Raw genomic sequence first — 15,347 nt, forward strand, 5'->3', positions numbered from 1 at the left:
GTTTAGTTCTCCTTGTATTTAGGTTTTGACTTTGTCTCAATTACAAAATGATTTGCTAACCTTCTATTTAAAACTCAATCCACAGCATTAAAGAGTCTTAAATAGTAGCTTTCTCTTCAATTATTGGAGAATAACATTGCAAAATCTAGCAAGAATATCCCTTGTATTACAAACTGTGTCTATGGGATCCATGATGTTTCAAATTGAACAATGCGGGTAAAGTGATTTCCTACACACAAAGAACACCGGAAAACACTTATAAATAGATATATTCACAAATACACAGAACAACTTACAAGGGGTTAACAAATACAATAACTACACTGCTGCACTTTCTGAGACACGTCCGATTGCCTAGAGTTCGCGGGTAAGAGAGAGAGAAAATCACGTGCAGGCTCAGAGGACTCCGAGCCCGACCAGAAATACTAAAAATCCACCCCCCAAAATCACTACACGGGTTTGGGCGGTTTTTCTCAAATTACATTGCAAGTCCGATAACTCTACTTCTATATTCTAATTGCCGAAACAACACAGTTGACATTTCCGCGATACATGTTAAAGACAAAACCATTAAAAATCACTTATGCACATATAAGAAGTAAACTATACATGGTTAAATATCATCCGGCAAGTACAACTTCAACAATTTTTTTGTCTTTGATATGCTAGTTTTCGCATAACAGGCACTGTCACATGTTGAATTAAAAAAAAAGGGGGGGGGGCATCGATTGCAACTGATGTTCTCTTTCACAAGATTTAAATGAATTTTGTTCCAATGCAAAGTAAGAGTGATGCATTGGTTTAAATTAACACTAAAGGCACGTCTAATACCAGAGACAATGAATTACACTATTTTTTTTAATTCAATATGTATGTGTCCAGACCTGTTCAAGTTGAAATGGAATTCCAGATCAAAATTTTCTGGATACTCCTAAACTCTGCTCATTTCCAACAGGAAAGGGTTGAAGCCCATAGACGGCTCTTCTAATGGTTCCATCAATTTTGGATATCGACCTCGACAGTGTATACTTGCAATACGGTGTATGATGTACACTATGGTCACTATCGGGGCCTGGTACACTATAGCAGTTTGAAGTATGGCAATTCTGACATGCAGTTTTTTCTGCAATTCGAATTTCATTTACAGAAGACAGGAATATTCTACATGAAGACTGTAAAACTAATGTCAACAATGTTACTAAACTTATCATGTTCAAAACCTAAACGCATAGACGTTTAGGATTGTGTTTAGACGTGTAGGAATGTGTTTAGCAAGTGTTTAGCATGTTATTTTGTGTTTAGATACTGTATTTTTGCATAGCTAAACATGTTCTCAGTCTGAACATGTTTAGGGTAGAACATGTTTATTACACTTCGCGTTTAGGATATAAGCACAATCCTAAACACGTTTAGACCTAAACACGTTTAAAAAGTGTTCCAAACCTAAACATTGTTTTTAGAGTGTAGATCAATTTCTGACGTCAACATTCCATCCAAATTAAAAATTTCTGATCATGTCTGAAATTATTAAATGTATTCCAAACATTATTGTTCAAATGATTAAAATTTAAGTTATATTTTCCCTTAAAATTGTTACTATGGTTCACTTCTTGACTAGCACTATATGTAGGTCGCGGAATGATAAACTGAAGGGGAATTTGATCATGCCCGTGTTGACATTATTTAAATGATCTAGTCCTAAATTGAAATGATCTGAATAGATGGAAATAAAATTTCAAGTTTACACATTAGTGTAAACCATTTTCAAGTACGATTTATATGATGAAGTACTTAAATCTAAGATAGGATTTGAAATAAGAAATGTAATTTTTTTAATGCTGGTGAGAGGCGGTTAATTTGGGTCAAATAATGTGAGAAAAATAATCATTCATTATAAACTCGTGTGGGATAGTGAAATTCCACCTCGGGGCCAAGATTCACGGTCTAGACCGTGAATCTTGTCCCCTCGGTGGAATTTCACTATCCCACAGCCTCGTCCTAGACCGTGAATCTTGGCCCCGAGGTGGAATTTCACTATCCCACACTCGTAATAATGAATGATTCTATTAATCCCGCACCAATTTCTAAACCAAAGCAGACAAATAACTTGATGCTACAGGAAAATCAAAAATTTCGTTTAAAATCAGATTTTCGCAATAACTTTTTTTCACATATTTACGTTTTACTTTCAGCAGTGAAAATCATTCTCTTCCCAGAGTTCCGTGCGCTGTTCGTACTACACGTGTATGTGAAGCCTGTGTAACGTGCCCTCTGGTGAGAGAATGCAGTGAAAATATACCGTACTATAAGATTCATGCACACACTGTTCACAGCTTTACTGCATTTTAGCTGCAGCACTGCACCTTTGCTAGTCAAGGATTTTCGGTCCATTTGGGAGCGGAGTGGACCAAAAACCCTTGGCTAGCAAAGATGGCAGAACTGTAGCTCTCTGAAAAAATATTGGGACAAATCAGAGAGCCGCAGATCCACCCCTTATAAAAACCGTCGATTTACGGCGCACAAAAAAATGCACACGGCTGAGGCCTAATATCGTTGTATTCTTGTATTGCGGTCTCATGAGTTTAATATAAAAAAAATCCTAACATATTTTCCAACCATACTTGTGTCCAAACATACCTTCAAATATTCATTAGAGCTCCATACGACCCGATAATTCCAAGCTTCAATTGATTTTGTTTGTTGAAGTAGCCACGTTAGGTAGCCAGTCAATTCAAACCCAGTTGCTATTGGTATCTATTCATAGTATTCGTTGAAATTTATATAATTGGTCTTCATTTATTCTAGATACGACTGATTAATAGAAATTTTAAAATATAATTCATATAAAGGTAAAATAAGCTCTTGATTATTAAAGATGCTACAAAAGCCTCGTTTTGGTCCCCTATACTCGTGAGGCAGGGATGGGAACCAGACCAGGCTAATGAAAAGCCGCGTAGTTGTGGGTTTATTTGAATAATATTATTTAATCGAACTGGGGTGATTCATTATTTAAAATATTCAACTAAAAATATTTGTAGAGATGCTAGTTCAAATCTACACATTATTGAGTAAGTATGGAAATAAACCGGGATTCGAATTGACTGGCTATGTAACATGGCTACGTTAACGAACTTTTGAGAAAACAATACAAAAATACAACGCTATAAGGCCTCAACCATGCGCATTTTTGTGTGCCGTAAATCGAAGGTTTTTTAATAAGGGGTGGATCTGTAGCTCTCTGATCTGTCCCAATATTTTTGTCAGAGAGCTACAGTTCTGCAGCTACACTGTATTCATGAGGAAATGGTTATCATTACAACAGGTAAAGATATTGAAGGCAAAAATACCGGATGTGTAAATATGATGATACAGTATTAGGTGGAATGTTGTCTGATGTGTTTCACACAAATCATTAAACCGTTCTTTCATACTAACTTTGATTACGTATTACTCCGTTTACTTAATCCAGGCAGAGGATTCAAGGTGTGTGTTACCGGATTTACTCCTCCTACAGGAGTATGATCCCATCTTTGGTGATTCCGGTGTGTGTTTTTGTCCTTTTATTGATTTTGGGAGGTTACCTGAGTCACTCAAGTGACGTATTGCTATTAATTTTCGTCCGTCGCCGCGCGTCGGTCGTGAACTTTGAATTTGAACAAGTTTAACTCCTTCTCTTAAATGGTAAAATCAATTCTCACCGATTTTGATATACAGCATCTACGGGTATAGGGAAACACAGATTTTTCAATTTTATAGACCCTGTCCACCCGGGATCTGAGGGATGGTTGCCAAAACCATAAAATTAATACAACTTCAAAAACTTTCTTCTTTACACCAGAGATATTACGCAGTCAAACTTATTGCATGATTTTAGTAAGCAATGAACCCTCTACCAAAATAAATAGGACAAACTCAAATCCCTTCCAAGTTTAGTTGAAATTAGTTATGCAGTTTTTGAGAAATCAGTTAAGCCAAAAAGTTAATGACGACAACAATGGGTATTCAGCTCAGGTGAGCTAAATATAAATACTATTCTTGCGGATTCCGTGGCGGTAATTGTTGACTTCATAATAACAGACTTTGACAAATAGAGGTAACATTTAAATAAAATAAATATTGATCAATGAATGGAAAACATATCTCTTTTCGGAAGACCTTAATTAGGTGAGATTCAGGTTTCAATTCTAATAAATGGTTGTCCCCGTCAAATGATTTCCGAAAAACTCGCACACCGTAAATAAAGAATTTAGCTAAGCCACCTAATGCCTCATGTTATGGAGGGTAATTATGTTCACAAAACCAAGCATGTAAACTTGTAAATCTACACATGCAACAGTGTTAATGTGTCAGTTTCAGCTACATTAATGTATGTAATGTGTTTGGGGACGGATCCAGGCATTTTCTAAAGGGGGGTTCTACCATTAAATTTGGTTTTCAATTTTCAAAGGGGGGTTCCAACCTCAAAATGCGTTATTTTTATCTCTTTCTTTGGCTAAAGTTTTTGAAGAAATGGGGGAAGGGTCCCGGACCACCCCCCCCCCCTTCTGGATCCGCCAATGCGTGTCAGATGTATAATGTTGTAAGGTACAAATATGTAAATACTAAGCCTACTAATTAATGGAAATATTGTAGGGATGACCCCGTATAACTTAGAAAACAATGATACGTCTTTATAAAGAGAAATGTAAAATAAGAAATCAAACTATCACACAAATGAAGATTAAAACACTGATCGAAATATATATTTCCCAGAAACAAAACTTACACACTCTGAGTTACACATGTACATGGCTGGCACTGATTGATTGATTGATTTAATATTGTTTAACGTTCACGAGAATATTTCACTCATATGGAGACCTCACCACTGCCGGTGAAGGTCCGCAAAATTTAGGCCTGTGCTCGGCGCTTACGGCCTTTGAGCAGGGAGGGATCTTTATCGTGCCCCACCTACAGTAACACGGGACCTCGGTTTTTGTGGTCTCATCCGAAGGACCGCCCCATTCAGTCGCCTCTTACGACAAGCAAGGGGGTACTGAGGACCTATTCTAACCCTATTATAATGCAGCTCCTCACGGGAGACACTGAGAAATTAAACACGATTGCACGTTTGGATTAACAAGTTTACATTTTTGGATTTGTTTTTATTACGATTACCCTCCATTTTATATAAGTAAACAATCTCTACCCAGAGTTGTCGTTCCTTGCTCTCACTTGCACGTGTAAGTGAGTGTAAGGAACGATAACTCTGGGTAGAAATTGATAAGTAAAGTGTGATTAATTGTAAGCGAACTGAAAATTGATAAAATAAAAAAAAAACAACCCAAAACAAACCGGGGGTTGATTCCACACAATCGTCACATCTGTTTACGAACATTCATGGACGTAAACATTTCGTCTGATATCGACAATATAAACGAATATGCACTTTTAAGAAGTAGAAATATGTAGAATTTGAAAAATATGTAAGACAAAGGTCGTTGACTGAATATCGGAGAAAATAACCGCCTTCGGTTTGGGCACGGAAGTATACCCTTCAATCGCAAGCTAGGACCGCTTTACTACTTTTAGAAACATTAAGGGCGGCCTGATATTTAATCAATGTAAAATAAACAAACATAATGGGAGTATTGCATAGGTAATACTTGTCCCCAACCGGCGCCCCCATTAATTGACGTATTCAATGTTCGAAAGAATATACATTTAATGTTGTTCGACCTTGAACTGTGGCTTAAAACGTTTGTACCAAGTCACTATATTTACCAATATCGAATGTCAGCTGTGGTTTGACGTTTTGTTGGTCATACACTTGACACGTGTAATTTTTATTAAGGATTAGATAGTCTTATTCAGAAGTATATAATCATTAAATTCAATTCACAAACATGTAGCATAGTAAATCTGGGTTTCATAACTATGCTTTTAAAAAAAAAATCGAAATTCAATCAATCTGCAACATAACGTTTGCTAGTCACATCAACTAAAATAGGTAGAGGAAATAATCTGTAAAATCGAACACAAAACAAAGCACCAACAGTCTGTTGGAATTCCCATGGACACGGATTGTGCTCCTTTGTTCGCTGACCTGTTTTTATATTCATATGAAGCAGAATTTATTTTAAAATGTCTACGTGGGAAGAAAAAATATCTTGCTGTGGCCTTCAATGCGACATTTAGATATATTGACGACATTCGCATTAGTTTTTGCGCAGTACATCGAAGGTTTTTATAAGGATTGGATCTGTAGCTCTCTGATTTGTCCCAATATTTTTTCCCAGAGAGCTACAATTCTGCAGCTGAATCAGAGTCCAATTTAAGATGGCTGTCCACTGAATTACTAAAATTTTCATTTTACCAATTTTCTTGAATATCACAACTCATCTCCCTCCGAATAATGAAAGACAGCTAGGATTTAGAAATTATAAAACACATGTTTATTCCCACGATATTATCCAAAGATTACGGCATATATGTATATGCGTGAAGCTTTAAACTCAGTATAATAAAATATTAAAATATTCTAATGATTGATTGATTGTATCTTGTTTAACGTCTCTCTTGAGAATTTTGCACTCATATGGAGACGTCACCAAGACCGGTGAAGGGCTTTAAATTTAGGCCTATGCTCGGCGGTTACGGCCATTGAGCAGTGAGGGTTCATTAGCGTGCCACACCAACTGTGACACGGGACATCCGTTTTTGAAGGCCATATCCGAGGAACCGTGACATTCACACCTGATGCCAAGTGTTTGGCGATGGAACTGTCACTACCTGTTTTAACGACTTTGATCTGTCGCGGCCGGAATTCGAACCCCGGCTTTCCGCATGCGGGGCGAGCACTCTGCCGCTAGAATCTAATGACTTTTAATTGTTTATTGATACAAAGAGCGACATCCCTTAACTTCGATGTAAAGGAATAACTGCAAAAATGTAGGACATTAAAATAATATTGACGACACAATGACAACCCGACCCATGGCCATTCCGCTGCTGTTTCGGATTTGTTGACCGACAAACACAGGGAAGTGTGAGAAATGAGATACTACAATATCACCTTCTTAAAATCAAACATAAATATGAATTAAAGTTTATTATAAATTTTCTAAATTTACATTAAATTTATTGATGATATGCCAGGGTATACCGACATCCCCCCCCCCCCCCCCCATAAAACGCTTTCGAGCATGATTATATAGGCCTACCGTTGCGTAATATCACCTCATTGACGTAAAAAAATAAACATTGTTAAAATATTTATATAAACATTTAATAGCTATATAAACATTTAATATTCATATAAATATTTATAAACTTTAATATAATTTTATATAAACATATAAAATATTTATATAATTATTCAATATTCATATAAACAGATTCCTGGTGATAGGATGAACAAGTAGCTATTCTTATTTGCCGGTTGATAAAACCAATGGCAATAGACTGTACAATATCCGACTCGTCTGATAGTCGTCACCCTTTGCTGAACTCTTACCTAAGGTTAGACGCAAAATATGTTTTCATACACACACCCTGGTTATGTACAAAGTATCGCTTTCCCCAGACTCTCGCTCTCGAGACTTTGCACGACCAAGATTCTGGTATGATTCCTATTTCATTTTTGTGATTTCAAATCGAGGCTTACCGAGAAATCGGTATTCTTTCTGATTGGCTGATAGAGAAACATGGAGGAACGGAAGTTCAAAGCAACTGTCAACGTTTGTTTACAAAGGCAAACTTTAAATTTTCAACTGAAAGATCTTCAGTTATCAATTATACTAAAAGAGATTTTAGCTCAACACACAATAAAATATCTCTGTCTGCTTAGTAACGAACAAAAAACGCATACAGCAGTGCGACATTTAACTCTGGACACGACAAAAGTCCGGAGTTTCGCCAGCCTTTTTATATCCTTATCAAGAGTAGTCATTGTTATTATTCTGGTTTAACGCCCTCTATTGGTCACAAAATCAAAATAGGAAGCGTACTAGACTCTCGCTTGAGCAAAGTCTCGAGAGCGAGAGTCTGAGGAATGCGAGACTAGTTACAAATGCTTACTGTTGCCTTTGTACATTGCGTGACAGATAATTACCAGCTGCTATATGCAACTACCCGAGCTGCTGGGAAACACAAAATTAGTAACTTAAAGTTTATTAGTAGTATTTGTTAATAAAAAGCTCAAGAAACAAATCGAACTTCACCATCTTTATTTTTTTAAAGTATCAAATGAGAGGATATAAATGTGTTCAATTCTATGGCCTTCTTCAAACAATTTCTTCTTGATACAGTTAATTTAATGTACATGTATATCACCGGTTATTTAAAAAGGTCACGCTGAAATAACTTATTGTCATACACATGTACATAACCAGTCTATCATATACTAAAAATAGATCCTGTATTCACTCAAGCGTACAATAGAATACCGAAACTGAAGACAAATATCATATTCAGTCAACCATGAACATTTTGTGTGTGCATGTGTGTGTATTTTAGTGTTGGGTGAATCTAAATGATATATATGTTAGTGTGGCGTATTTTATCAACCCTCATTGAGTTAGTGGTGATCCCAGTGATCCTGGGATTGTTCTATTGTGATTCACGTTATCGTGACGATATAAAATCCCCACTGCATGTAGTTCATGTAGTAAAGCATAAATAATGATCTCAATAATACCGCCCAGTCATGCATGACATGCGCACTGCTCGCATGTATTTCGTGTACGCATGGAATCTATACTGCATACAGGCATAAAACCACGGACAGCTGATCTTATCTCTTGTTTATCTAAATATTTGATAGATCGTTCTGCTGTTGCAAATATAAAGGCGTCCATGACGCTGTGGATGTATGTATACAACTGATTCGATAAACATGAGCATGTTCTGCATATGATTAGTTTTTTAATCGAGGTAGGCTACTGACAAATAAAATGATACTACAGGGGTTTCAACAGTCTCGTCTAAAGTCAGCATTTGGCAAATGATACGGTAGTTATAACGATCTGATTTACAAATGCAACCTATCATTAGGTCGAATGCTGTCTGACGTGTTTCACAGCTATTCTTAAACCGTTCTTCACATACTGATTTTGACTACGGATAACTCCGTTTACCTGATCAAGCTATATAGGACTCGTGGCGGACGTGTCCGTCTACAGGGGGATGCCTTACTCTCGCTAGACACCCGATCTCATTTTCGTTATGCCCTGGGCTGCGTTCAAGATCGTAGCGGCTAGCCTAGGTGCTAGGTATGGCGACTGATTTGTGCCATATTACACTTTATCGTCATATTGTTATTTCGAGGCGAAAAGACAACAAAATGATATTTAGTGACTTTTTCTACTTCATTACGGTTTCGCGCGGTATCTATTCTATTCATGCGCTGAAGAATTCCATATACGACTTGCGACAAAAGATTTTACGATATACGATTACGATACGTTTTGTAAAACGGTCCTACGATCTGTCGTAAGTTCTTCAAATTTATGACTTAGGACTTAAGATTTACGACTTTTTGTAAAACGGGCCCCTGGTGTTTCTGGTGACTATGCTTATGGAAAACCAACGGGGTCAAAACTGTATATTTGTAACTATGTAATGCACCATTCGTTCAATGTTAATGTAGACATGTTAAACGTACATGTAGAATGTAAATGTAGTAATGTAAATGTAGAGATGTTAAACGTAAATGTAGAACGTAAATGTAGTAATGTAAATGTAGAGATGTTAAACGTAAATGTAGAACGTAAATGTAGACATGTTAAACGTAAACGTAGAACGTAAATGTAGTAATGTAAATGTAGACATGTTAAACGTAAATGTAGAAATGTTAAACGTAAATGTACAACGTAAATGTAGTAATGTAAATGTAGACATGTTAAACGTAAATGTAGACATGTTAAATGTAAATGTTAAACGTAAATGTAGAACGTAAATGTAGTAATGTAAATGTAGACATGTTAAACGTAAATGTAGAACGTAAATGTAGTAATGTAAATGTAGAGATGTTAAACGTAAATGTAGAACGTAAATGTAGTAATGTAAATGTAGAGATGTTAAACGTAAATGTAGAACGTACATGTAGACATGTTAAACGTAAATGTACAACGTAAATGTAGTAATGTAAATGTAGACATGTTAAACGTAAATGTAGAAATGTTAAACGTAAATGTAGAACGTAAATATAGAACGTAAATGTAGTAATGTAAATGTAGAGATGTTAAACGTAAATGCAGACATGTTAAACGTAAATGTAGAAATGGTAAATGTAGACATGTTAAATGTAAGTGTAGAAATGTTAAATGTAATAATTGTAGATCAAACTCTAAATATATATTTAAAAATGTTAAATGTAAATGTAGAAATGTTAAATGTAAATGTAGAAAAGTTGAATGTAAATGTAGAAATATTAAATGTACAAATGTTAAATGTAAATGTAGAAATGTTAAATGTAAATATAGAAAAGTTAAATGTAAATGTAGAAATGTTAAACATAATTGTAGATCAAACGTTAAATGTAAATTTAAAAAATGTTAAATGTAAATGTAGAAATATTAACTATAAATGTAGAAAAGTTAAATGTATAAATGTGGAAAAGTTACATGCATAAATGTAAATCGGAACCTGACGATTGCAGTACTTATTATTAGTGCAATGTCGTGGAAATGTCTACGATGCACAATAAATACTACATAGTAAACATTCCCCCGTGGGGAAAGGTTTTTTATTATTGTATAGCAGACCTTCCGGCGGATATTCTACTCTGGGAATAATGAATTGACGTGTTACATGCAGAACTTTTCAAGTTGTGTAAACATCAATTACAAACAAGAAGGATTCTATTTCAAAGGGGTGTAGAACAAATGGTGGGTTTACTCACCTCTCAAAAGAAGTTTTGTATTTACTACTTATAAACAAATTATACATTGACAACTTGAAAATTTCTAATACGCATTTTTAATGCCCATAGTTACAGTCAATTACAGGATTTACTTTGCACTAATAAAAATATACTACAGTTGCCAAGTTACATTTAATATTTCTAAATTTACGTTTTAAGTTTAACATTTCTTCATTTAAAATTTCTACATTTCAGCTTTACATTTCAACATTTAAGTTTAATATTTTTAAATTAACATTTAAAGAATGGTGTATTGTGTAGTAACAGATACACAGTTATAGGAAGATCACTTTGACCCTGTTGGCGTTCCACTCTAAGTACTCTTTTGTTGAACACGTTGCATTCATCCTTACATCGCAGCCATTTAATGGATTCAATATCAATGCTTAATGCACTCTGTAAATAACAGTAACATTGATATTTCATAAAATGCAGCAGAGGTATAATTAGAAATAAAGAATAAGGACACCAATCCCTAGAGAAACCCAGCCAGTGATACCGACAAAAAATCAAATCTCATGGAATATTGGGAATTATCAATACGACATTGACAAATTAGAAACGAAGTGTCCAAACACTTAGAATATTCTCCTTGATAAATCACATTATACACTTGAGCATTCCACCGTGTCTCGTATTTAGTCACATCTCCTATATCGAGAAGATTGTATTTTTATTTTTTTTTATTTATTTTTTTTAGATATAAATGACACGTTTAACGATAGTGCAAAAGGAGCAGAAAATGTCACCTTGACCGGCAACATGATATTGAACTGTCGATAACCGTATTCAGGGATTGAACAATTTATGATAATTAATATCTCACTCTGTATATACTTTCATTTAGACCTGGTTTTACAAAATTAACGTAATTGGGGTTTTTTTCCCCACAAAAATCTAATAACCGACTTTGAAGACAGCACGGTACGATTAAAACGTGTATAAATCGTTAAAAATGTCCCGATACAACGTATAGGGATTGTAACTTGTCTCTATGACAACTGATATACATGTGCATTATAATGTCTGTTCTTTAAAAAAAAACATGGCGTTAAAACTGTCATCGACTTCATTTGCTAAAATGCCCATCATTTGCAGGCGAGCTAAAAACAAAAGTCTATCATAATCATGAATATAGATCTGAATTCTACTTTCGAAAAGTTCATAAGCTATGTGTAAAATTCAGAACGTTAAGGAACAAAATGACTTCCCAAAATTTTGCAAATTGAATGTCTTCAGATATGCGCTAACATGGGCTGTGTACTTTAACTGATGTGGGATGCGTCGTTCATGTTTATCTTTTGAAATATATCATACAGTGAATTTGTAAATACATGGGCGCCCAGAACACACTTTCACCAAGATCCGACATAATCGACTGTAGATGAAGATAAGGTATTGCCTGACTTAAAGTTTATTCACCAAATAAGGAATCCAAACCACATCCAAAAATCATCCTAGATCCGCCAATCATATCTCGCCCAAATCACATCATGTGACCTATTATTGGTCAAGCAAACAAGTCGAACCAGATATCGTTCTAGAGTTGTAGACAATACTCACCCCCCTTGTCCTCAACTTTTATGCTACTGTGGCACTTTTCACAAAAAAGCTTACGATTAAGATGAAAATTTTAAAACACTGCAATTCCTTTATGATTCTTCACTTATATATTTATGAATGAGCAAATCTAAGTATAAACATAGGTGATTAAACTGGAATTCTTACTCAGGACCTACTTGCACCCAGTTGAGTACAAGGCAGAGACAAATCAGTTATGTTAGTCGAAAGATTTTTCGCGAAAATGGCCACTGGACGGAGAAAGGACTGAGTTTGTCATTTTCTTTTAGCGATAAATGCTGATATTTGGTAATTACCAGCGATATCTAATGTCATGTCATCAACACATGTACTAATAAATCTTATTAATGACTTACATTCCTATCGTTGTTGCTGATGTTTTGTGTTGGTACTGATAAGTACTGATATTTACTGTTGTTTGTACTGGGTTTTCCTGATGTTTACTGATACATCTAAGTACTCTCAGTACTGTGAAGTACTGATAAAAAGTATGACTATTGTTCTCCATGTAAAAGGTTTGTTTTCCCTTCAAGAATGTTTCACTCATGTTGTGACGTCACCAGCTGTAGGTGAAGTACCATTTCAGACCCATGCGAAACATTTTGGACTGTAGCGGTGTGGTTTCTTTAACGTGCCAACGCCTGCCGCATGGTCTCATCTGAAAAACCTGCGACGTATAAATGCCGAGCGTTTGGCCAAGAAACAATCACTACTTATGGGTAAGATGCGACCAGGGAATGAGCGGGGGCATCTATTGGGCCATCGGAACCGGAATATAAAGTACATGTAGCAAAATGAAGGGAGGGGTGATTCTATTCAATAACAACTTTTCGTGACGTATATTTTCTTTTTCAGCCTATTGAGACAATATTGTAAACCACACCAAACATTGATATGCTCATGGGAGAATAACTGATATGGGTAGTTTAACTTATTAATAGCGAGCGCAGCGAGCCAGCGCGAAGCACTGGCTCGTACTGCGAGCTCTAATGACTAGAGCGTGGGAAATAATCCGAGCAAAATCTCAACCTCTAACAAGAAATTTTTTTGACGCCCGTCCCAGAAGTCCTTCGTACAAAATGGCGGATGGTTCGATTCGTAAAATAATAATAATAAAAAATCTTTGAAGTATTACAAACCTTTCTTATTTGAAAGGAAAGGATGACAATCATATTCTTTCCCCTTTCTTTTTCTTTTTAAAATATTGTCTAAAGAAATGTAAACAGTCACGTCACAACTACCAGGCTACGTCACAACACGCTCGGTGCATTTCTCGCTAAACTGGTTCCTACATTGGCGAGAAGAGCAAGACAGTAATCCTACGTATTGACAGTGAACCAGATCAGTTTTCCTTGTTTTCAACATATATTTTTTGAAAATGTATTCAGATATGCTGCGCTCGCCCCAACGGTCACACCGTAATCATATTCGTTAATTTCGGAATCCATAAATTCTTTATTTAATTCACAATTCAGAGAAAGTGAGATGCATGCAATTCATTTACATAAAATGCATAATTCATGCACATTTGTAATAAACTGCAGATATTCGAAGATCCATGATAATAAATGGAGCAAATATTCAACAAACGGAAGGCACACTTATAAATATTTTATGAACAATCAACAATTACCCATAACCTATGTTTTCTGTCTCTTTATGAGTATTCATCTTAATATTTCAAATCGCGATAATTTAGGTAACAACCCGTGATTAAGAAAACATCACTTTTCTAATCAACAGGTTTAAATTGAAAGCTAACGATTCAGATTTCGGAATGGCATTTTCTGTTGATAATTGACATATATTTCGGAATGACATTTTCTGTTGATAATTGACATAATGAAATTCACAAGATCGTGACTACTTTTTCCGTCTTGGTTTTAAATTTTACTTTCCCCTTTCAAAGTCTCGCGAGACCCAGAGTATGCGAGAATTTGGGCATGTTGGTAAATAATACCAGTTCTGCAACTTTTGTCGTAATCGATTTACCTGATTTTAACAACGGTGCACCATCATTGCATTGCAGTAGACTGTAGTAGCGATTCAAGAAAGAAACCTAATACGCAGAAATATCCACAAATGATAGATTTTAATGGAAATTAGGTGGATTTTTTCCCACTGCTGTCAGCCAGGAAATTCCCAAAGCTGAGAAAAGCTTGCGTCAAAACATATAGCTTCACGAGCCAAATTCAGTTCATTTTTCCTGTATCCAGACGTTTCACACACCTTTCATTTAAAAATGCTTTTAATTGTGGAATGCACAGGTTAAATTGCCTTCCGATGCCATGTTTGAATAAACAAAAAATGCCCAAGATCGACACGCTTTCCGGACTTCTTTACAAGAGAGTTCTGCTATTCGGTATTTACGATCTTGCGTATTAATTATAGAATGAATTAACAGAAGCAAATCAAAGTACCATTGATAAACCACAACTTAGTATCAATCAGGGTGGGTTTTTTCGGGAGATTTTTATTCACCAAAACAGCCCTGAGTAATTAGGTATTTTAAATAAACAGAAGGGTTGACGTTAACAAGATCACCACATTACCCACACAATCACGATAAGCAATTTTGGTGGGGAAAAAACCCCTGCAGATTATCCTAATGAAATATACTGGATCGTTGAAAGTAAGCTTTAATTGGTAATCTCTCTCTCTCTCTCTCTCTCTCTCTCTCTCTCTCTCTCTCTCGCCGACCAAACCTACTAAATGAGACGTCCTCACAATCTGTAGAAGAGAATACACACATATTATTCTAAAGCAAAAAAGTACTATATTAAGTATAGCTATAGGGATATCTATAAAAGCTTATCTAATACTCTCTTTTGAATTATGACAAAACAAAGTTTTTGAGAAAGAA

General features: G+C 35.5%; 1 protein-coding gene across 2 annotated transcripts in view; it reads right to left on the bottom strand.

The window, feature by feature from the left end:
* LOC125666362 (uncharacterized) overlaps positions 1-15,347 on the bottom strand; it is a 45,370-nt gene that overhangs the window by 26,002 nt on the left and 4,021 nt on the right. The window lies entirely within an intron of this gene.

The sequence above is a fragment of the Ostrea edulis genome, chromosome 10, assembly GCF_947568905.1.
Source record: "Ostrea edulis chromosome 10, xbOstEdul1.1, whole genome shotgun sequence".
Classification (NCBI taxonomy): domain Eukaryota; kingdom Metazoa; phylum Mollusca; class Bivalvia; order Ostreida; family Ostreidae; genus Ostrea; species Ostrea edulis.